The sequence below is a fragment of the Bos taurus genome, chromosome 17 (assembly GCF_002263795.3).
Source record: "Bos taurus isolate L1 Dominette 01449 registration number 42190680 breed Hereford chromosome 17, ARS-UCD2.0, whole genome shotgun sequence".
NCBI classification, from domain to species: Eukaryota; Metazoa; Chordata; class Mammalia; order Artiodactyla; family Bovidae; genus Bos; species Bos taurus.
In genome coordinates, this window is record NC_037344.1 from 34,019,935 (window position 1) to 34,043,652 (window position 23,718).

Below are 23,718 nucleotides of genomic sequence, written 5' to 3' on the forward strand. Positions count from 1 at the left end.
GAGGGTAGGACATAACTGAATGACTAACACTTTCACTTTCACTTGGCCATCTGTATGTCTTATTTGGAGAGATGTCTGTTTAGGTCTTCTGCCCATATTTTGGTTGTGTTCTTTGTTTTTTTTATATTGAGCACCAAGAAAAATGGTACAGATGAACCAGAGCAGGAACAGAGACACAGATGTAGAGACTGGACATTTGGACGCAGCAGGGGAAGGGGAGGGTGGGAAGAACTGGGAGAGGAGCATTGATACACACTATCATGTATAAAACGGATAGCCAACAGGAGGCTCGGCTCGGTGCTCTGTGATCATCTTGATAAGTGGGATAGGAGGAAGATGGGATGGAGGTCCAAGAGAAAGGGGATATATGTACACATACAGCTGATTCACTTCAATGTACAATAAAAACTAACACAACATTGTAAAGCAACTATACTCTAATTTTTGTTAAAAAAAAAAAAGTCAATTTATTCCTCCAACGCACCACGCATGTTTCACAACCCCATGTATCTGCGTGTATCTGCCTAGCTGGTCCTTTGTTCTCTTTTCCAACTAGTGAATTCCTTCTCACTTCCCAAAGCCCCAGATTGAATGCTACACCCTTTATCTAGCTCTTCCTTATTCCCCAGATACTTTTAACACCCTTTTAGCATTGCATTTTTTACATTGCATCAGTTATTTATTTGTATGCATCTATCTTCTGAGACATTGAACTCACAAAGATCAGGACATCTTCTTATTTATCTTGATGTTGCTAGCATAGTACACAGCATCCAATAGGAGGAAGCTGCAATTTAAAGAATTAGGAAAATACTCATAATAAAAGCCATTAATGGAGAGAAGATTTTGGATAATTCTGAATGTCTACTAAAGTCTTCCACTTCCCAGTAAGGCGTGTCTAAGTTTCTCAACAGAAGGAAAAGGAGTATTTGTTTTAAAACTCTGTAATAACCTGTGTGTGGTTTTAAAAAAGGAAAAGAAAGGGTAAATATCCTAACACTACAGGGAGGACACTGCCTCACACACGTCAGAGTGCTGACCGAAGACAGGAGCCGTGAAGACAGGCTTTGTCATTGAATTAAGGGCATCAAGGTTAAAGAGCAGAAAAAAAAAAGTCTCAAGATGAACATGGGAGTGATAGCAGAAATAACCTCATACGATTTCCGAAAGGCAGAGAAAATAACAGCAGCAGCAACAGGAAATGACAAAGGGACCAAAGCAAGACAGACCTGAGAATGACAGTGTGTTTTTCGTGGCCACTACATGGACAGGAAACACTGGCGGCAGCACTCTTTCATCAGTAAACAAAATCAACAGTCAAGTCCAGGGAGAAAAGTGGGGCTTTGAAACAAAGTAGATCCGGAGTGAAATCCTGGCTCTACCAGTTACTATGTGTAAGAACGAGGGACCTTCCTGGTGGTCCAGTGGCTAAGACTCCACACTCTCAATGCAGGAGCCCTGAGTTCAAACCCTGGTCAGGGAACTAGAGTTCACATGCCACAACTAAAGATCCCACGTGCTGCCATGAAGATCCAAGAGCCCCAGCACTGCCAAATAAATAAATATTAAAAAAAAAAAAAAATCAACCTCGGGAACATCGATAGCCTGGGCCTTCTAAGAGATGCCATTTCTGGGAAACTGACCTTTTATTCACTAGATCCACAGCAAGCACTAAATGTGGAAGCGTTATTTTGTACCGGTGACTTGCAGATGGTCAGATGGATTTACAGAAAAAGCAGAGCTCATCTGGCAGAACTGTCACACTCTGTAGCACGTACGGGCTGCACCTGTACCTCCATCTGGGAGGGCAGTGTGTTGCCTCCTGCTTTGTGTAATTGGTACCATAAGCTTCCACATCCTTTGTGATGAAAGGAACTTCACATCCTTTCACTTATGTCTTTGGTGTCTCTCCATCAATCATTTCAGTACACTGTGATTGCACTATTGTGACAACCACATATTATCTATATGACCCTTGACAAATTACTTAAATTTCTAAGTCCCAGTCCCTCATCTGTGGTACCTGTCATGTAGTAGAAATTTGACAAATGATTGCAATGAAATAGCAAAGAGATTTTTTAAATAATTTCCCAGCTTCAACATCTTTTACCTTTGTTTCATTCCTTCTTACTTCTTGTATTTAATCAGTCACCAAGACACATCAATTTATCTTTCAAGATATTTATTATATGAGCCTTCCATTGGTTTATAAACCACTATGTACAACATCCCTCACTCTCTTGGAAATTTACAATACATATTACTATATTAAGACTAATAATTCCTAAAGAAAAAAAAAACTTTACTTAATATTTGCCCAGTGAAATTACCTCTGGAACTGTTTTTGTTTTTTGAATTTGAATTATTTCAAAACCCTAAGCTCTTCTGTTACCAACCAAGACGAAACCATAAACCATGAAAAGTTTTGACCTTGGAAAAGACTCAGGATGAGTGAAGCTGGTTTTCTACTTTACTTTAAAATGATAAATAAGGATACCAATATTGATGTTGGTGGGATAGTAACAATATATTCCTAAATGATTTTGTTTCTTCAAATTTGATTAGTTTTATCCTGATTTAAATTATAAAACATAGTCAAAGTTTATACTTTTATTTACTCCATAAATTTTACTTTAAAAATCTGTCTTTGTACAATAGAATTATCTCTTACTACCAGAGTCATTCTTGCTTTTCTTACCAGACACAGCTAAATTCCAGAATTTTAGATCCAGGAAGGAATTCCAACTAAAGATCTTAACCCAAGCCATTTGGTCACCAAGACAAGCACAGTTCTGTGCCTTCATGGGGTCATGACTCCACACTCTCACACAGAGTCGGACATGACTGAAGCGACTTAGCAGCAGCAGCAGCAGCCTTCATGTTTACTTTCTCACTCTCTATGTGTGGAAAATCAATACAAGCCTAGGGAAAGCCAAGATAGGATATTGTCTTTATGTGGCTGCATGTTAAAAATAGAGCAGTTCTAAAAGTAGATATTACTTGTAGTAAAGTAGATATTACGTGTAGAAAAGTCTAACGAGCCCATAACAGAAATGAAGGTTGTTAACGATCCAGAGATTTGGGAGAAAAGTCCAAGGTGAAAGAGACAGTAAAGTGGCAGCTAACTATAGATTGAGGGTAAGTATATTTATAGGAAAAGTTAAATAGTCATAGTTTTATATGAAATTAAGATTTGGTTTTTGTTTTGGTTCTGATTAACATTAGCCTATAATTAAGAAGTTTTCGCTGTTATTTTAGCTAAGTTGGACTTTCCAATGTGTTGCCTCTTTGTATAACTATTTTAAACGTCTCATTTAAAAAAAAAAAAAATACAACAGAAGTAAAAAAGCCAAATTCATTCAGTTGGCCACTAACAAAGAACGACTGGATATGATTTTTCTTCCAGAAGAAGAAAGGTTGAATATTGACCCCAATGAAGCAAAGTACACAAATCTACATGTGGTACTTACATATTTCACACAGAGATTTTCATCTCATACATTTTTGGGTGATTCACTCATACAACAAACTTTTATTGATATATTCTTTATGAGATATGCTATTTGGGGGGATACATGTTCTTAATAAACATGTGAAGAACCTCAGTTTAACAGTAACTTTGGCCTCCAGAAAAAGTTGGTTAAAAAAGGGAATCATAAAAAAAAAAATGCATACATACCTTAAATATTTTGTTCTAACTCAAAACATATAAATGAATATTCATTTGCCAATCTATTGATGTTGGGCCAAGATTGTTTTAGTACAAATCCATTCTTTTTCTTTCCCGAATGAATCATAATCAAAATGCATCATCTAAGATTTCCATTTGTGCTTTTTAAAATGAAAACCTAAAAATATATTTGAGAAACAATATAAGTACATAACTTTCCCAAGTGTATATATCTTCTGACATTTTATAGCTGTCTTGGTTACAATTATTTTGGTAGCAACTTTTTAGCATCAGTTTTTATAGATTCTTTCAAAACAACACTTGTTTGTTTCACCTTCCTACTTAGGGAAAGTTATGCACTTATATTGTTTCTCAAATATATTTTTAAGTTTTCATTTTAAAAAGGCACAAATAGAAATCTTAGATGATTTATTCCTTTAATCTCTAATTCAGTTCAGTTCAGTCCCTCAGTCATGTCCGACTCTTTGCGACCCCATGAATCCCAGCACGCCAGGCCTCCCTGTCCATCACCAACTCCTGGAGTTCACTCAAACTCATATCCATCGAGTCGGTGATGCCATCCAGCCATCTCATCCTCTGGCGTCCCCTTCTCCTGCCCCCAATCCCTCCCACCATCAGAGTCTTTTCCAATGAGTCAACTCTTCGCATGAGGTGGCCAAAGTATTGGAGTTTCAGCTTTAGCATCAGTCCTTCCAATAATCTCTAATTAAATGTTATAATTCCAAAAGAAATAAAGCTGAGAAAGGCTGATCTTCAAAGATACTGTCCAAGTTGACTTGTAGACTGGCATTATAGAGCAGACACCAGATCCTGTCCAGTGTCTACAAACCCCTTACAGAAATACGACATCCATCTCATGCTTTATGTTTTTTTTTTCCTTCTAACTATAAAATTTCTGGTACACTGGTGAGTATTTATTAAATAACTGTTGACTGAATGAGGGCACACAAGTAATTATCCAATCTTTACTGTACATGCCTGAAGCTGTGTGTCTGCAGCTAATCCTTTTAGGAGGCAACATGATTTGTGGCTCAGCCTGTAAAGAATCCGCCTGCAATGCAGGAGACCTGGGTTCGATCTCTGGTTTGGGAAGATCCCCTGGAGAAGAGCATGGCAACCCACTCCAGTATCCTGGCCTGGAGAATTCCATGGACTGTCCATGGAGTCACAAAGAGTTGGACATGACTGAGCAACTTTCATTTTCATTTTTCATGATACACTGAAAAGAGTATGAATAATGTGGTTAAACAGACCAACATAAGGATGCCAAGCACGTGTGACTTCTGGTGAGGTATTTCACCTAGGTCTTACCTTTATAAGAGAGCTAAAAAACCACGCTTGGGGAGTTATTATGAAGATTAATCAACAGAGCATACTGAAAGTGTGTCACAGGTCAGTTGTCCCAGAGGCAGACTGTGAGATGGAATTAGACTCTAGAACATTTATTAGAGAGTGCTTTTAGGATCAGCACCTGGGGAGGGAGGATAAAAAGGGATTGGGCAAAGGGAAGTTTGAGCTTTGATGCAGACCTGACAACAGCTCCCGCTGACCCCACGGGGAGCTTTAGAGCTAAAGTGAGCCATTGGAATTTCCCCAGGTAAGGCGAAAATGGCTGGATTTTATACCTGATGCTTGATCACCAGGGTGACCTTAGGCAAGGTGACTCTGTGCAGCTGAGGAAACCCCAGAGGGCTGCATGTGACCAACCCTCCCATGGGATGGGCAACAGACTCAAGGATCTAGGCATCCATTCTCCATATTCATCACAAAAGGCCTGACCAATGATATTAGCAAACAAAAGGTAGTTCCTTTCCTTCCAATCAGCAGTCCCTTTTCAGTTTAGACAGAGTCCTCATTCTCTCCAATCACAATCCATGCCAACATGCCCTCAGCTATCAGAGTTGACTCACTTCTCCCCGTCTTAGCATTTGAAGCACACCCTTCCCCATAGTTAACTTTTCCCTTCCTCTGCTAAACAGGCACTTTCTTCCTCTGTGCTCACCAACATATTGAAAGCACTCTTATGTTTTCTTGGTTACAAGATCAACTACAATTATACCAGTGTATGTAGTCTATATTTTTACTCGTCTGAATGGTCTGAATCTCTATTTGTTTTATCTTACAGAGCAATATTGCACCTAACACTTGAAAATATTTTAAAATTTTAACATATCCACCAAGAAGCAGGCATCATTAGTCAGCCTTTATCAAACATCTGTTATCTGCTCCCTGAAGATCTGAAAGCCATCCACTATTGGAGCAACAATTTCTAACCAGAGTTCAGGCTGCAATCAATGATAGATATTGGAAAATAAGTTGAGTTCTTCTGAACTAAAACTTTTTCTAGTAAGTAAATGTCAGAGTTTTATGAGTTCAGAATACATCAGGGATTTTAAAAGCCCTGCAGAAGTTAAGGCTGCGTAGTCCTTAAAGTGCCTTCAGATGTGGGTCAGCTGGTCACCCTGTAATGAGACCCTTTTCACTGAGCTCTCTCACCTTCTATAAATGGGGTGAAAGTGAAAAGGGGATTCTCCTCTAAATGACCTTGTCCTAACCCTGTAATCTCTTTTATGGTTTAGTTTTGGAGGCTGGGAGGGAGGGATATTTGTTTTGTAATCAAAAATTAACTTAAAAATGGAATGAGGATCATGGAAGTCTTAAGAATAATCAGAGGATAAGACTATTTCAGAAAACTTGCCTCATTCCCCTAAGATTGAGATTAGGATGCCCTTAGCTATGTGGGAAAATAAAAACCTGATCAAGGTTATCAACTACTGTACTGTTTCTGAAAATAGTCCAGCAAGTGGCCATAGAAGGGGTGGTGTGGTCTTTATTTAGGTAGTAATGACATGACATCCTCTTCCTTTGTTTTTTAACTATTTTTTTAATTGAAGTGTAATTTACAATGCTATGTTAGCCTCAGGTGTACAGCAAAGTGATTAAGTTATATATCCTTACATATATATAATAGCTATATTAAGTTATGTATCTATAAGCCATATGTATATATGGCTTCCCAGGTATTTCAGCTGGTAAAGAATTCACCTCCAATTTAAAAGACCCCAGTTTGATTCCTGGGTTGGGAAGTTCCCTGGAGAAGGAAATGGCTACCCACTCCAACATTCTTGCCTGGAGAATCCCCATGGACAGAGGAGCCTGGTAGGCTACAGTCCATGGGGTTGCAAAGAGTCAGACATAACTGAGTGAGAGATAGATATAGATATAGATATAGATTTTTTTTTTTTTTTTCCTTTCAGACATCTTCCTCTTTTGAATGACCACTTTGCTTAGAGGGAAGGAGATTTCTGTCTGCTTTGTGTTACTTACAGTCAGTGGACTGCTTCAGGACTAAGTTTGCTTCTAATGCAGCGTTAGGCAGCTTTTATAGAAAAAGAAAGGTCTGGGATTCTCAACAATGCAATTCAACACTGAGGTTTGATCCTGGTTCCTTTGTACATGTGAACATTCCCCATTGTACCTGTTGTTAAGAACTCTGAAAACTTTGGGGAGAGAAATGGGAGTAAGAGAAGAGGAGCCCCTGGAGGAGGAGAGAATAAAAATGTTGGGAAGGAGAAAGGAGGGGGAAGAGGAAGATGGAAAAAGGAGAAAAAGAAGGTATTGGCAATGGAGGAGGAAGGAAGTCAGAGGAGGAGGAGAAGGAATATGGTCTTAGAGAAGATCAGAAGTGGAATGGAAACTCCATGTGTGGCCAGAGCTTGGGGACACTGTGTATCTGTGCACACATATGTTCATGTGCATAGGGAGCCCTTTTGTTCCTCAGTTACACTAGAGAAAGCTTGGAATGAGCGGGGTGGGTGAACATGTAATCAGTTCTCACGGGGTCTTCTCTGCTGATTGTGGCACTTTACGTTCAGAAGCCCACAAAACAATCCTATAAAATAGACATTATTTTTATCTCCAATTTATATAGCAAGGAATCTGAAGTACAGAGGGATAAGCCACTTGCCCAAGGTCCTAGAGCGAGCAAATGGTAGAGCCAGGATAAAAGTCCAGTTCTTTTTGACTCAGAAGTCTTTGCTCACAATTGAAGAATGACTAGTGTTAATTACAGATATCATAACTGCTCTTGTCAGTCATTCTAGTTTATATTTTTGGTATGAATATAAAATTCTATTTCATATGAAATAGAGTATGTGGCAATAAAGATTTGATATGTGTAGCTGTCACTGGGTGAGTTCTTAACACAGTGACAGCTGCATCCAGGATCGCCTGGCTGGAGGACACCCTCTTCCCCTCTCAACTAGCGATAGTGGTATGGGCGGTTATGGCTGAGTCTTCCTGCCTTTGTGTATCTGGTCACAACTCTCCACAGTGTGGAAAGAAACGTCTCTCCCACAGACAAAAACCAGCGCTGGGTCTCTACACTTGTCACTCAATGTCTTCCATAAAGGCTCCATCTGGAAAGAGAGATCACCTAGGGGTGTGCTTTGAAGACCTCAAAATCTCCTCACCAAAATAAATATCTAACTCATTTGTTTGTTAAAATTTGAAGTCCCATAATTATCATCGTGAGCCAACCAGGAAACACGTTTTTTTTGTAGGAGAACAAAGTAAAATTGTGAACCTCAATTTACACAGTTCCAAAATTTCCTAACCCCTCAGCACGTACCACGGATACAGATGCTGGGAGCACATTACCTAAACCCAGCAAGATTGTCAATTACTAGGGATTACACTGACTAGGGTTCTTCCTCTGCAACCCATGCTTTCACACATTTATAATATTTTCTAAAATTTTCTGCATATGCAACCCATATCTTTTCATCTATTGCTTGTGTTCAATTCTTTAACACATTTTCTGAGATGTTGGAATATTATACAGAAGAAAACTAGAGTAAGAAATGCCAAGATGTTGCAAATGTTTAGCTGACATAATCCAGGGGAAGGGGGAAAACCTTCGTGGGTATTTTCTGCAAGACTATCATTAGATCCATGTAAGCTACACCTATATTTAATGAGTGTCCTTGGTGAATATTCTCTCGTATTACATGACAGAAAAAAATGTGAAATAAAATTCCAAGGATGTTAAAATGTTATGTTGTGTTCAAGACACATAATAACATTTATTTTGAAGGTAAAGAAAAGGCATACAGGGGCTTTCCTGGTGGCTCAGTGGTAAAGAATCCACCTACCAATTCAGGAGACATGGGTTTCGGCCCTGGTCCGGGAAGATCCCACATGAGGCAGAGCAACGAAACCTGTGCGCCACAACTATTGAGACTGTGTTCTAGATCCGGGGAACTGCAACTATTGAGCCCAAGCGCTGCAGCTGGCGAAGCCCATGCGTCCTAGAGACCATGCTCTGCAATGAGAGAAGCCACTGCAGTGAGAAGCCCGAGTGCTGCCACTGGAGAATACAGCCTGCTCTCTGCGAGGAAAAGAAACTAGAGACGCATACAGCAGTGAAGACCTAGCACAGTCAAAAATAAGTAAACAAATAAAATTACAAAAAGAAGAAAGAAAAGGCATATAATTTAGGGGCTGGAATTTTTTTTAATGTTTTATTTTGGAATAATTATAGATTTACAGATAAATTACAAAGAGAGTAGAGAGAATTCCTTTATAACCTCATCCAGTTTACCCGAATGTTAACATTGGCAGAACCATGTTACATTTGTCAACACTGAAGATGGACATACTATTAACCAAACCACAGACCTTATTCAAATCACCAGTTTTTCCACTAATGCCTGTTTACTATTCCAAGATCTCCAGGATGCCACATAGCATTTCGTATGATTTTTATTAAAGCATAATCTGGTTCTTTTCAACCCGTGAAATAAATGAATGATGGACAGATAGTTGGTTTAAATGGCACCAGATCATAAGCCTACCAGGGTGCTTGCAATTCTTGGTATTATCCTAATGAAAGAAAAACTGTAGGAAAAAAATTGGAAGAGAAGGTTCTGGCATCTCATGAGGACAGAGGTAGCCCATAAGCAATGCCACTCTGCCATTTATGTGTAGAAGGATAACTCATAAATGGCATAGAAAGTTGAACAGAGTGATCTAGTTTAAAAAAAAAAACAAAACACCTTTACTCTAGGGGATCCTATCATAGGCTGATAATGGGATGGGATATATAGGAGGTAATAAAAAGTATACCTTAGAGTTAAAAAAAAAAAAAAAAAAGGCCAATACAGGTGAAATCCTACTAGAAAACCATCATCTGGTTCAATATATTTTAAAAAATCATTTTAATAAACGAGCAGATGGCCCTAAGGAATTGCTTTGCCAATATGATTACAGGTAATTTTATTAAATTTTCAATAATGGACATCTACCAGGCCTCCTTATGTGAAACATTCTTCCATTTATCATCTAAATGGTAACCGCATTTGCCTTCAATATTAGGAGAGTTTTTAAAAGCTGGCCAAAGTCAGCATCAAGATAAGCCAACTACCAGAAGATCTAAACCAACATGACTTAAATTTGAAAAGACAAGATGAAAGAAAAAAGGTATTACAATAGAGAGAGGGAAACTTAAGCTCACAGGCAGAGCAGACACAGAGAAAACATGGAAGGAAATCCAAACAGCTGGTTTGTAGATGAAAATCTTCAGTCCAGCAGCTCCACACAGACACCCCTGTCTCACTCTTCACAGTTGGATTGGAGAGAAAGGAAAAAATGCTCTCTCCACTTTCTCTCCACCCGAGATGCAAAGTTTTGATTCACAGTCAATATTCTCTATGGGCTTCCCAGATGGCACAGGGCTAAAAAAATCCTCCTGCCAATGCAGGAGGCATGGGTTTAAACCCTGGGTCAGCAAGATCCTCTGGAGTAAGAAATGGCAACCCACGCCAGCATTCTTGCCTGGAGAATCCCATGGACAGAGAAGCCTGGCAGACTACAGTCCATGGGGTTGCAAATAGTCGAACATGACTGAGCGCACACACACACACACACATATACACAATCATCTATGAAATCTCAGCAAAATTTTGTATCAGGAAATTAGAATTATTTCATGAAATACTGACCAGGTTAATTAAAATATATAGAGAAAGTGTCATAAAACACTGCATACATGTAGGCTTAACCAATAGCCATGGTTATCATCATTTTACCAGGAAAAGGTAATCAACAAAGTCTAAATGAGCTAAGATTGTAATGTACCTAGAGGAGTGTTAGCCCTATAGTTTATCTTCAATAAACAGTACCTGTTGCTTTGAAATCACTATTTATTAAAAGACAGCTACTAAGGATTATCTCTTTGCCTTTTCATACTGTCCATGGGGTTCTCAAGGCAAGAATACTGAGGTGGTTTGCCATTCCCTTCTCCAGTGGACCAGTTTTAGTCTGAACTCTCCACCATGACCCATCCATCTTGGGTGGCCCTACAGGGCATGGCTCATAGTTTCACTGAGTTAAACAAGGCTGTGGTCCATGTGATCAATTTGGTTAGTTTTCTGTGATTATGGTTTTCATTCTGTGTGCCCTCTGATGGATAAGGATAAGAGGTTTATGGAAGCTTCCTGATGGGAGAGACTGACTGTGGGGGAAACTGGGTCTTGTTCTGAAGGGCCATGCTCAGTAAATCTTTAATCCAATTTTCTGTTGAGGGGTGGGACTGTGTTCCCTCCCTGTTGTTTAGCCTGAAGCCAAGTTGTCGACACACCCCTCCACTGGAGACTCCTGGACGCTCACAGGCACCTGACTCAGTCTCCTGTGGGGACACTGCTCCTTTCTTCAGTCTCCTGGTGCACACAAGGTTTTGGCTGTGTCCTCCCAAGAGTCTGTTTCCCCAGACCTGTGGAAGTTCTGCAAACAAATCCCAATGGCCTCCAAAGTCAAATTCCCTCAGAGTTCTCAGTCCCTTTGCTGGGTCCCCAGGTTGGGAGTTGGCATCACCAACTCCATGGACATGAGTTTGAGGAAGACCAAGGAGTTAGTGATGGACAGGGAACCCTGGCATGCTGCAGTCCATGGGGTTGCAAAGAGTCAGACATGACTGAGCAACTGAACTGAACTAAGGATTATGGATCATGTTTACCAAGCATTAATGTTTTATGATACAGTTGATGTAATTAAATTGTAGAAATTCAAATCCTGTACAGTAAGACCCCTACATACAAACCTTCAAGTTTTAAATGTTCAAAGATGCAAACGTGCATTTGCATGTCCAATCACATAAGTTAGCTCGTGTATCTGGCATACGTTGTCATGTGCGTGCATTCCCTACAGGTGGTTGTGCTTTTGTGGACTTTACTGTATAGAGCTGTCGAGGATAGTAGTACTGTATCCTTATTTCAAGACCAGGGTGTTCGGAGCCAAGCACATAAGCAGTGGTAATGTAGCTGGTATTGCTACCAGTCCCTGTATGCCAGCTGTTATACTCTACTACTGCACTTTTCATGGTACTGTACTGTAATATTTAAAATGTTTGTGTTTGCTTGTTTTTTATGTATTATTTATGTGAAAAGTATTATAAATCTATTACAGCACAGTACTATACAGCTGATTGTATAGGTACCTAGGCTTACTTTGCTGGGCTCTAAGAAGGGAACTCATTCGTGTGTAGGGGACTTACTGTAGTCATCAGGGGCCTAATTTCCTAAATCTTATTCCATTAGATTGCCTAATCTTTGACCCTAAGGGAGTTATGCACTAATGTAATTATAATTATTAAACATAATAAGTTAAATAAAGAGACTTATAGCACCTGTCATTTCTCTACTGTCCCTCCCAAGATTCTCATTCTCACAATTTGCTGTTTAAAAAAAAAAAATCAACTTAATCTGAAGTGGAAGATTATGATGCAATTGAAATAATTCCATGCCCATTAAGTACACCAGGGCCACTGAGGCTAAAAATCCCAACCATACAATGGTCAAAGTATTTCTAAGTGTTTTTCTTTCAAAAGTTTCTAAGGAATAGCATTCTTTTGAAGCATTCCAGTCACACTGGTATTACTGACATAAAATCAGTATAAATGCACAAATCTGATAACTGACCTTTCTAAATTTGAAAAGAGAGTGCTTTACTCCAGATTTGGAAAGAAAACTGGCCTGGACACTGTGAGATTTCTGGAATATCCTGATTTCCTAGCAGGTATAAACACTGTAAGAAATCTTTTTTTTTTTTTTTTGTAGCCAAACCTGGAGAAATACATCTGGAAAAAAAAAAAAAAGGTGGAGAATGTTTCCTTCAGAGTTTCTGTTTTGTTTTTTAACATAGACTGAAGCTGGGAAGACTGAAAGAAGGAGAAGAAGAGGATGACACAGGATGAGATGGTTGGATGGCATTATCCACTCAACGGACGTAAGTTTGAGCAAGCTCCGGGAGATGGTGAGGGACAGAGAAGTCTGGCATTGCAGTCTGTGGGGCCGCAAAGAGTTGGACACAACTGAGCAACTGAACAACAACAAGGGGGAAAAATATACCCAAAATTTGGTGATCATAAGTATCAGAAATAAAGTGAAGTCTGGTAGTAAGGTGAAAGTAAAGGAAACAAGGAAACATGGGCTTCCCAGGCGGCACTAGTGGTAAAGAACCTGCCACCAATGCAGGGGACATTAGAGATATGGGTTCAATCCCTGAGTGGGGAAGATCCCTTGATGAGGAATTTCAACCCACTCCAGTATTCTTGCCTGGAGAATCCCATGGACAGAAGAGCCTGACGGGCTGCAATCCATAGAGTCACACAGAGTCGGACACGAATGAAGCAGCTTAGCACAGCACAGCACTAAGGAAACACACAAGAGTGTTAAAGACTGTGCAAATCTTTAAACTCTATTCTTATCCCAGGTTTCCCTCAATGACCCATCTCTCCCATCAGCAATTTCCAGTTGGAAATAAACCAGCTAGTGAAACTAATTCATACTGAGATCTAACATTTTAAAGGCACTATTTGTTAACACAAATGACCCTCTAACAGGTAGAGCTCAAGCAATTAGGGGAGAATGTGGGTATGAGGGCTCCCCCAGTATCCTGAGACCATCATAGACCCTCCACCCCTAGGTCTGTTCTTCTTCTGTCAACACTCAATTCTCTTCCTGACCAACAGTAAATATTTAAAAGGAGGTTAACTAAGGCTCAGAGTGCAGTCAATTCATGGATTAGAGATAAATTAACCTGTTGGTATTGCTATCAGACCTGACCTCTAGGCCACTTCAGCCTCATGCCCTAGGGCCTTGGTACCCAAGTGTGGTCCACAGACCAGCAGCATTAGCATCCCCTGGGATCTTATTAAATATGAGAAATAGCTGGCTCCATCTCAGACCCACAGAATCCCCAAGCATATGCAGACAGGTGAAGTTTGAGGAACTGCTGTAATCTAAGAGCTGAACATGGCCAGCAAGTCTTGAACAGGTGATGTGTGGTTGCCTGTGGTGTGTAAGCAGATCTCCCACTCTTCTGATTAGCAGGAATCCTAGGGCTGTCTGCAGAACACCTTGTTTCCTATCTGGTCCGTGTGAAGTAATGAGACAAGAATGTACTGGCAGAAACAGTCAAGGCTGGAAGTAAGTTTTGCTCTGTTACCCTCATCTGTTCTCTGCTGCTTTCAGACTTCAAAACTGAACTTTCTGGTTTCCACCTTCACCCCATGGTATAGTCATTATGGCAGAATGATACCTAAGCTCGTAGCTGCCATATTGACACCTTGGCTATGCATTTCATTACAAAGCCAAAACTAAAGCTAAGGGCCATTCAACATAATTGCTCCAAATGACAAAAAAAGCCAAGCCTAATTCTTTAGCAGGCCTTCCCATGGCAAAGATACACAGAGAGAAACTTGTTACCTATAGCCACTAACGTATCATTTTATCATGCTCCTTTTATACTTAGGCTGGTAGAAAAATGAGGATGAGAGGTGAAAATGAATATACTGGCACCACATATAAGTCACCACATCACCTAGAATGAAAATAATTGTTAAGTTATTCCCAAGTAAGGAATAGAACCCAGTCCTGTTTGACTCATGGGACTACGGAAAGGCATCTCTTTCATTTCTAGAGACTATTTTGGCCATGAAAGCTAGTCATGTGCCAACAGTCAGGGTTCTAGCCTTCAGACTCACAGTGGGGGCAAAGAAAAAGAATTCCTGCGATCTCAGCTGCTAAGCCTAGTTGAAGACTTACATGGCTTCTCCCTGAAATTCTGCAAGCTAGCCTAGAATGAATGCAGAATAGCAGGTAGTGTATAATTCTACATAAGCTTTCAATGAACAGAAAAGGGGCCATAATGAAGAGTGTTTAAGAGAGATCAAGAGTTAATTTTCAAAAAGTAAAGCACATTCTATCCCAGCAGAAATAGCAACCTGATCAAAACCACATCCTGGTAAAATATTTTGCCAGCATCCTGTGTATCGAGTACCTTTGTTCCCTTTGGGTTTTCTCATTTGAAATGCAAATATTATGTGTGGGTTCTCCCCTATACACACCAAAATTTCCTCATTGGCCTTTTCCCACTAACTTGTGTCCTCATGAAATTAAGAAAAAACAACTGTGGGAAAGGAATAAGGGTGTATGTCAACACATGCCTGCATTCCTAAGGTTTACACAAATATCAGGAAAGGTTTATAGAAGAACACAGGTACTGGAACCCATGAAAATTTCATCTGTGTAATGTTTGGTTCTCATACAACCTGTCTCTGTAATTTCCCTAACTCTAGCTCTACTACAAGTACTCCTCCTCCACACCCTATTTGAATGTTATGTGTAAGGACATTTAGCGGGCATTCACTGGGCAAGGAGAATATCTTTTGAACTCTTCCTAATATTTATGTGGGATTTACCTGGCAGCTCATACACTAAAGAATCTTCCTGTAATGCGGGAGACCCAGGTTCAATCCCTGGGTCAGGAAGATCCCCTGGAGAAGGGTAAGGCAACCCATTCCAGTATTCTTGCCTGCAGAATTCCATGGACAGAGGAGCCTAGCAGGCTACAGTCCATGGAGTCACAAAGAGTCGGACATGACCGAATGACTAATACTTTCACTGTCACTCTGCCTTTATCTCACATGCTAGCAATGTAATGATCAAACTTTTCCAAGCCAGGCTTCAACAATACGTAAATGGTGAACTTCCAGCTGTTCAAGCTGGATTTAGAAAAGGCAGAGGAACCAGTTGGAGAAGGCAATGGCACCCCACTCCAGTACTCTTGCCTGGAAAATCTCATGGGAAGAGTAGCCTGGTAGGCTGCAGTCCACGGGGTCGCTAAGAGTTGGACACGACTGAGCAACTTCACTTTGACTTTTCACTTTCATGCATTGGAGAAGGAAATGGCAACCCACTCCAGTGTTCTTGCCTGGAGAATCCCAGGGACGGGGGAGCCTGGTGGGCTACCGTCTATGGGATCACACAGAGTTGGACATGACTGAAGCGATGCAGCAGCAGCAGCAGCAGCAGCAGCAGAGGAACCAGTGATCAAATTGTCAACATCTGTTGGATTATCAAAAAAGCAAGAGAACTCCAGAAAAACATATACTTCTGCCTTATTGATCACACCAAAGTCTTTGTATGTGTAGATCACAACAAACTGGAAAATTCTTAGAGATGGGAATACCAGACCACCTTATCTCTGCCTCCTGAGAAATCTGTATGTAGGTCAAGAAGCAACAGTTAGAACCAGACATGGAACAGATTGGTTCAAAATTGGGAAAGGAGTATATCAAGGATATATACTTATTTAACTTTTATGCAGAGTATATCATTCTAAATGCCGGGCTGGATGAAGCATAAGCTGGAATCAAGATTGACGGGAGAAATATCAATAACCTCAGATACGCAAATGACACCACCATTATGGCAGAAAGTGAAGAGGAACTGAAGAGTCTCTTGATGAAGTTAAAAGAAGAGAGTGAAAGAGCTGGCTTAAAACTCAACATTTAAAAAACATAGATCATGGCATCCTGTCCCATCACTTCATGGCAAATAGTTGGGGAAACAATGGAAACGTGACAGACTTTATTTTGGGGGGCTCCAAAATCACTGCAGATGGTGACTGCAGCCATGAAATTAAAAGATACTTACTCCTTGGAAGAAAAGCTATGACCAACCGAGACAGCATGTTGAAAAGTAGAGACATTACTGTGCCAACAAAAGTCTGTCTAGTCAAAACTATGGTTTTTCCAGGAGTTGGACTATAAAGAAAGCGGAGCAACGAAGAATTGATGCTTCTAAACTGTGGTGTTAGAGAATACTCTTGAGAGTCCCTTGGACTGCCAGGAGATCCAACCAGTCCTTCCTGAAGGCAATCAGTCCTGAATATTCATTGGAAGGACTGATGCTGAAGCTGAAACACCAATACTTTGGTCACCTGATGTGAAGGACTGACTCCTTGGGAAAGACCCTGATGGCAAAGATTGAAGGCAGGAGGAGAAAGGGACAACAGAGGATGAGATTGTTGGATGGCATCACAGACTCAATGGACATGAGTTTGAGCAAGTTCTGGGAGTAGATGATGGACAGGGAAGACTGGCGTGCTGCAATCCATGGGGGTCGCAAAAAGTTGGACACGACTGAGCAACTGAACTGAACTGAACTGAAAGTGTATATATATGTGTGTACTTTGCTCTACATCTGAAACTAATACAGAATTGTAAATCAACTATACTTCAGTTAAAAAAATAATTAATAAACTCTTCGATTGCCACAGCTTCAAGTTTGGTACAACATACACAAAAAGCACTCGGTGAGTACTCATTTATTTAAATGCATGGAACTCTCCAATCATTTGTAGCAGGAACTGAAAAGGAAGGTTAAATTGTTCTTTGGGTGGAGATGGAGGATAAAGTACGGTGAAGCATAAAAACACTGCTGCCAGTGGACAGCAGGGCCAGCCCACAGCATCTAAGTACATGCATATGCATGAGGGACACAGAGAGGAAATTCTGGGCTGAGCTACCTGAGGCCCTCAACCCTCCAGGCAGCCCTTAACAGAGGAGTGGTAGCCTTGGCTCTCGGAGAATGCAATGGCAACCCACTCCAGTACTCTTGCCTGGAAAATCCCATGGACAGAGGAGCCTGGTAGGCTGCAGTCCACGGGGTCTCTAGGAGTCAGACATGACTGAGCGACTTCACTTTGACTTTTCACTTTCATGCATTGCAGAAGGAAATGGCAACCCACTCCAGTGTTCCTGCCTGGAGAATCCCAGGGACGGGGGAGCCTGGTGGGCTGCCATCTATGGGGTCGCACAGAGTCGGACACAACTGAAGGGACTTAGCAGCAGCAGCAGCAGCCTTGGCTCTTACTCTGTTGACTTTAACCTGGACGGGAAAGAGGCTGAAAGCTGTACCTGGGTTGGCATCCCTCTCCTTAGGCCCCCAGAACCACAGAGCAAGTTTCAGCTCATGCACATTGTACTCATTTGCCAATAGCCCTTAAAATATGGACAAACACATGCATGGAAAAAAAGAAAGCGGCTGGCCTCCATCCCTCCAATGCACACAAATAGTGTGGCCCAGATCTCCCCATTTGGTGTGAGATTTCGCTGACACTGCACCATCTTCATTAATGCCACCAAGAAATTTCAACCTTAGGCAGCCTTTATCTTCATGGCTTTTTTTCCTTAACTACAATATCCTGTTACTTTTTTATTTCACATACTAATTCTGCATGATTTATTCAGCTGTCTCAGGAAAATGCTATGTTACCATACCACAGAAGACATTAAACTTCATGCAAAGTCCTCCAACATTTAGGGCCTTCATTTTTATCATAAAGCTTTCTTATTCAATCCCCCCAGAAGCAGTGAATAGGGTAACAATTTAACTATTTCTTTGAATGTGTAAAATGATTTTCAATTGCCCCCTGCTTATATTGAGAAAGGATTTTCATTTCCAAAGTAACTTCACTTGGCAGTGGACTTTCAAAATAAGTGATGGTCACAAAGCCATGACTAACTTCAGATACATGTGTGTTAGTGATTCCCAGAAGGTTGACTACCTCTGGCATTGCTAAATCAGGAGGGGACAGCCCACGAGTCTCCCTTTGGCAACAAGCGCCCACATGTAGTCAGAAGTACATAAAAGGAAAAAGTGAAAACAGCCTCTGTTTTGCCAAAAGCCTGTCTCAGCATTGCCTCTGTGTGTTGTAACCCCAACACCTCCTAAAGCCTGGACGCCATCTATTTTGATACCTCAGGAATGAAAAATTCTTGCTATTGATACTTCTTCTCTGGGTTTGACCTTTGCTCATTCTAATCTATGATATCCAGGGGTATCTTACTCTCTGAGTCCTAACTCCTTCGTTATCTGTCTAAAACCTAACCAAGCCCCTCCCACCAATTCATGACTCTTCATCCTGTGCCTCTTCCTACTTGCTGATCTACTGCTGCCCTGGGGTGACAATTTGGCACAAGTCTGCACACTCTGAGGACCAGCACTCCCTGAACAAGGCATTACATGCTTTTCAGAATTCATCACACACAAATTATTTAAAGAGTCCCTATAAATACACACTTAGATTTTAAAGAAAATGCAGTGCCACTGCTGAGATTTCTCCAGAGAAGAATTCATGGTGAAAAAAAAAGCCTTAAAGGTGGGAATGAAAAGGGCATGGCCTTTCATTCTACCAGGCCTGTGACTTGACCCCACAGAGGTGGACAGTCAGCTGTGACAGCAGCCTTCAGGGTAGCAAAGGCCCCACTTTCTGTTCAGCTCCATATCTGTGACCACCAATGACCAGTGTTATTCCCTCAGAAGGTTGACCCCCACCGCCAGCTGAGACTGGCACAGAGCCCACCGTCTGGTCCGCTTGCAAATGCCTTCTTAAACCACCTTCTACGAACAGATCGGTTCTCAGGCTACCCCCAGCACAGCTGTGGCCAGCTGCGCTCAGCCTCTGGCCCAGCCATGGATTATGTACCAGATGATTCTTGTCCACTGAAAATACTAGAAACAACTAGGAATACCTTGTATGGCTGAGAAATCAGATCCACCGAGAGAGACCAAAGGAAAGCTATGACATTTGAGGAACAGGCGAACATTTCTGCTGCGAACTTTCCCTGAGACAGGTATATTATGAGGAAATGTATCCTTTGGATTCCCAGACACCCATTTGTTTTCTGATTCCTTTTTTTTTTTTTTTCATTTTGTTTCTTTCTGGTGGGAGGAAATTTAGGAGAAGAATTCTCCCATACTTTATCCAATACGTTTTCTTTTCTCCTTGGTCAAAGACCGTAAAAACAACTTTTGCTGGAATGTTGTCACAGTTCTGAATTTGGAAACCGATATAACTCTGGCTGGCAAGGGTGAAGAACACAGGCTGCACACGGTATAATGAGCAACACTTTTTAGAACTCAGAAAACTGACCAACATCCACGAATGAACTTGGTCCACCCAAATATTTCTGTGTATTACAAGTAGATAATTAAACTCTGAATCACCACTTTCAGACAGATAATTTAAACTCCACAGAGTAGCTGGATGACTTCAAGGTAAAAGCGTTATTGACATCTAAGCATTATTAACCTTTTCAAAATGTTTCTTGGCAGAACTTTCTGGTGGCCTTCACTGAGTTTCTGTCATTCTTTCCCTCCTTCTGCTCCGTGCTGTCCCACACTCAGGGACTGGAAGGTTTGGATCATTTTTGAAGTGGATGAGGGAAGAGACTGAGAAAGAAAATAATTGAAGAGTGGGTTTACTCTCTAATGGTAACAAATATCTAACTTGAAAGAGGCCTAAGAATAAATCTCCTCTATGTGGACAGCCACATATAAAAATCTTTGAAAAAAATAATCCCAGTATTTAACTCTGCAAACATTAATGCAATTCCATTTGATTCACTTTTTCCCAATATACCTTAAGTCTACTCGATTTTTCCCTTTCAAAGAGCTAAGTGAACTCCTGTCTCCCTACTCACTAATTATTTAAAGAGATGATTCAGTGCCGTGTTTAAAAATGTAAGAAGCTTTATTAGTAAGGGTCAATATCCAGAGCATGGCAAAATCGTTTACTTCATGATACTTCTTAAAATTCTTTTCCCACTGACAAATTTGGCCCTTTCACAGAGGCAGGACCAGTGAGCTTCTGGAAGGAGAAAATCTCGAGTTTGCCAAGAGTCTCCCCTACTGGGCTGATGACACCTATTAAAACTCCAAAAAGGAAAATCCTCCAGAGGTCAGGCAGCAGGCGTTTCAGTCCCAGGTCCCACTGTTTCTCAATCTGAACTGAGTCTGGCAACGGCGCACCAGGGTTCCAGGTGCCTGAAGGAACATGAATTGTTTTGCAACTTTAAAGGTATCCTACTGAAAAGAGGGGTCATGCAGAGATGATGGTACTGTTTCTGAGAAATTTTAGTGGGACCCAACTCATGTGTGGTCAGTTGTGTTCGACTCTTTGCGACCCCATGGATGATAGCTTGCCAGGCTCCACTCTCCATGGGATTCTCCAGGCAAGAATACTGGAGTGGGTTGCCATTTTCTACTCCAAGAGGTCTTCCCAACCCAGGAATTGAACCCACGTCTCCTGCATTGGCAGGTGGATTCTTTACCACTGTGCTACCTGGGAAGCCCAAGTGGGGCTCAGAGCCTGCTGCAAATCCATTTGGCATTCCTTTTCTTCTAATACCAGCCATACCCACACTGTATCTCAGGGCATTAAAAGGAGTTTTTCACATGTCAGAGTTCCCTGGTAGCTCAGACGGTAAAGAGTCTGCTTATAATGCAGGAGACATGGGTTCGATCCCTGGGTTGGGAAGATCCCCTGGAGAAGGAAATGGCAACCCACTCCACTACTCTTGCCTGGAAAATCCCATGCAGAGAGGAACCTGGTAGGCTACAGTCCATGGGGTCGCAAAGAGTCGAACATGACTGAATAACTTCACTTTTACATTTCAGAAGCAATTGGGAAAGAACAGATTTCATTGAAAGCATGCTCATTGTGGATTTAAAATTATAGCTATGTGGATCCTGGGGCAGAGAAAAGAGCAAGAGTCATCTTGTGACAGAAACAGGTATAGTTATCCCTTGCTAACCTTTTGTCTTCTATAGTCATAGAATTCCTGAGCTAGTTGGGCATTTGGCCCCCTGGAATAAAGACTCTTTTTCCCAGCCATTTTGCATTTAGGTGTAGCCATTTTTTAAAAAATTCTTGCCTGAGGGATCTTAATAAAAGTAATGTGTGGATCTTATGATAAATATCCCTAAAGGGAGAGAGTGGACTTCTCTCCTTTCTTCTCCTTCCACCTGCTACCTGCAGAGTGGCAAGATGGCTGGAGCTTAAGCAGCATTCTTAGACCATGGGGTGACCTTATGAAGAGAGGTCACAGGTGATGAAACATTAAGCTAGGAGGCACGAGATCCCTGCAGGCTTCAGGGAGCACAGCCTTGCTAATAGCATGGAACTTCCTTTCTCCAGACATACAACAGAGACATAAACTATCTCGTTTTGAGTTTTAGTGTTACTTTAAACCAACTTTCCTCCCAATATATCATCCAACACATTTTTTACAGTGCCTCAGCTAGAAATGTTTCCAGATGCAGTTTGTTTTTGTTGTTTAAGTATCTCCATAGCTTTAAAACAAAAAAAAAAGCAAAAAAGAAAATCAAAGGCTGCCATTGACATGACAGTTTCCTGCATATTTATTTCCAAGCAGAAGAAAAACTAGGGAGTTTTTTTCTTCTCCCTTGTTTTGCCAGTTTCTCTCATACCACATCCTATTTCAGTTTTCTCACCCAGTCTATACCGTGGAGTTTTTAACCATCCATAGGATGGGGTTTTTTTCAGCAAGTAATTACAACACATACAAAAACTGAAGTGTTCACAGAGCCTCAGAGAACTTTGAAAACACTTTTTTGAGAACAGCCATTTCAGTAGTGCAAGGCCACTGATCAACTAAGAGTTCAGAGATCAGCACTGATATCTTCTGGGATCAAATGCTCAGCCTTGGAACTTAGCATTAGAAACTTATTGAAAAAAATGTTCTAAATATATCTAAATATTAATCAGTAATCCCCAAACATGTTCACTCATATGAACTACTCCTTTGAAAAGTGTAAGCTTTATGAGGTTAGAAAGAGGAAGACTATCTGGCACATATATTTACTCAATAACTATTTATAGAATGAATCAGCCAACATTATCTGGTCTGCTTATTTTTATTCATCTGCTTATCTCTTCCATCTCCTCCTAAACCTGGCTTCACAGCAGGGAAGAGAATGAGAACGACTCTGAGGACAGGCATCAGGGAAGGCACTTAATCAAGTGGGAGGTGGTTTCCATTTTCCACTCAGAGGAACTCCGGTAGACATGAATAGAGTGTCTTCCCCTCCAGAATCGCACACCCCGTTTAGACTTTTTTTTTCCACCCAAAATTCTGCATTGATCTTGTCACTCACTTACTTTAAACCTTCCATACTTGGCAACATAGCACCATGATTTAATGGTGAAATGGTTGAAAAGAGACTGGGTCTTGAAGTCAGGGAGACGAGGGTACAAAGCTCTTTTCATCACTCAGTTGAGGAAATGAATTCACCCTCTAACTCTCCTTTTTCTCTCTCTCTTTTCCTATTAAACTGAGATGAGAGTATTAATAAGGACTTTGATGGATTATTACAAGAGTGAAATAAGACACTAGCTCATTGTCTGGTGGGCTTCCCCTGTGGCACTATGGTAAAGAACCTACCTGTCACTGCATAAGATGTCAGAGATACGGGTTCAATCCCTGGTTGGGGAAAATCCCCTGGAGGAGGGCATGGCACCCCACTCCAGTATTCTTGCCTGGAAAAATCCCATGGACAGAGGAGCTTGCAGAGGGCAACAGTCCATGGGGGTGCAGAGTTGGACACAACTGATAGGACTGAATCACACATATAGTGAGGGCAGCACAACAACACCCACTGCAGAGGTTACACTGGTTGTGGCCATGAGTTCTGGTGATGCTCTGGAACAGGGCTGCTCTGCGACACAAGTAGCTGATGTCCCTGGAAAGATGAGTAGGCACATATGAGCTCGACTCTCTAGTTCTGATTTTCTCATCTGAAAATTAAAGACTTAGACCAAAGAATTTCTAGAAACCATCTGTCCAACTTGTCCAACTCATATTCAATTAGCATGGCATT

The 23,718-nt window shown here is 41.0% G+C and overlaps 2 long non-coding RNA genes across 2 annotated transcripts in view; one reads left to right on the plus strand and one right to left on the minus strand.

Moving 5' to 3' along the window:
- LOC132342562 (uncharacterized) overlaps positions 1-23,718 on the minus strand; it is a 102,907-nt gene that overhangs the window by 37,046 nt on the left and 42,143 nt on the right. The gene's annotated exons all lie outside the window — the stretch shown is intronic.
- On the plus strand, positions 2,782-18,631 carry LOC132342595 (uncharacterized). Its single transcript, XR_009491027.1, has 3 exons — positions 2,782-3,138; positions 12,890-12,973; positions 14,080-18,631. It is a non-coding gene; the product is annotated as an uncharacterized lncRNA (long non-coding RNA).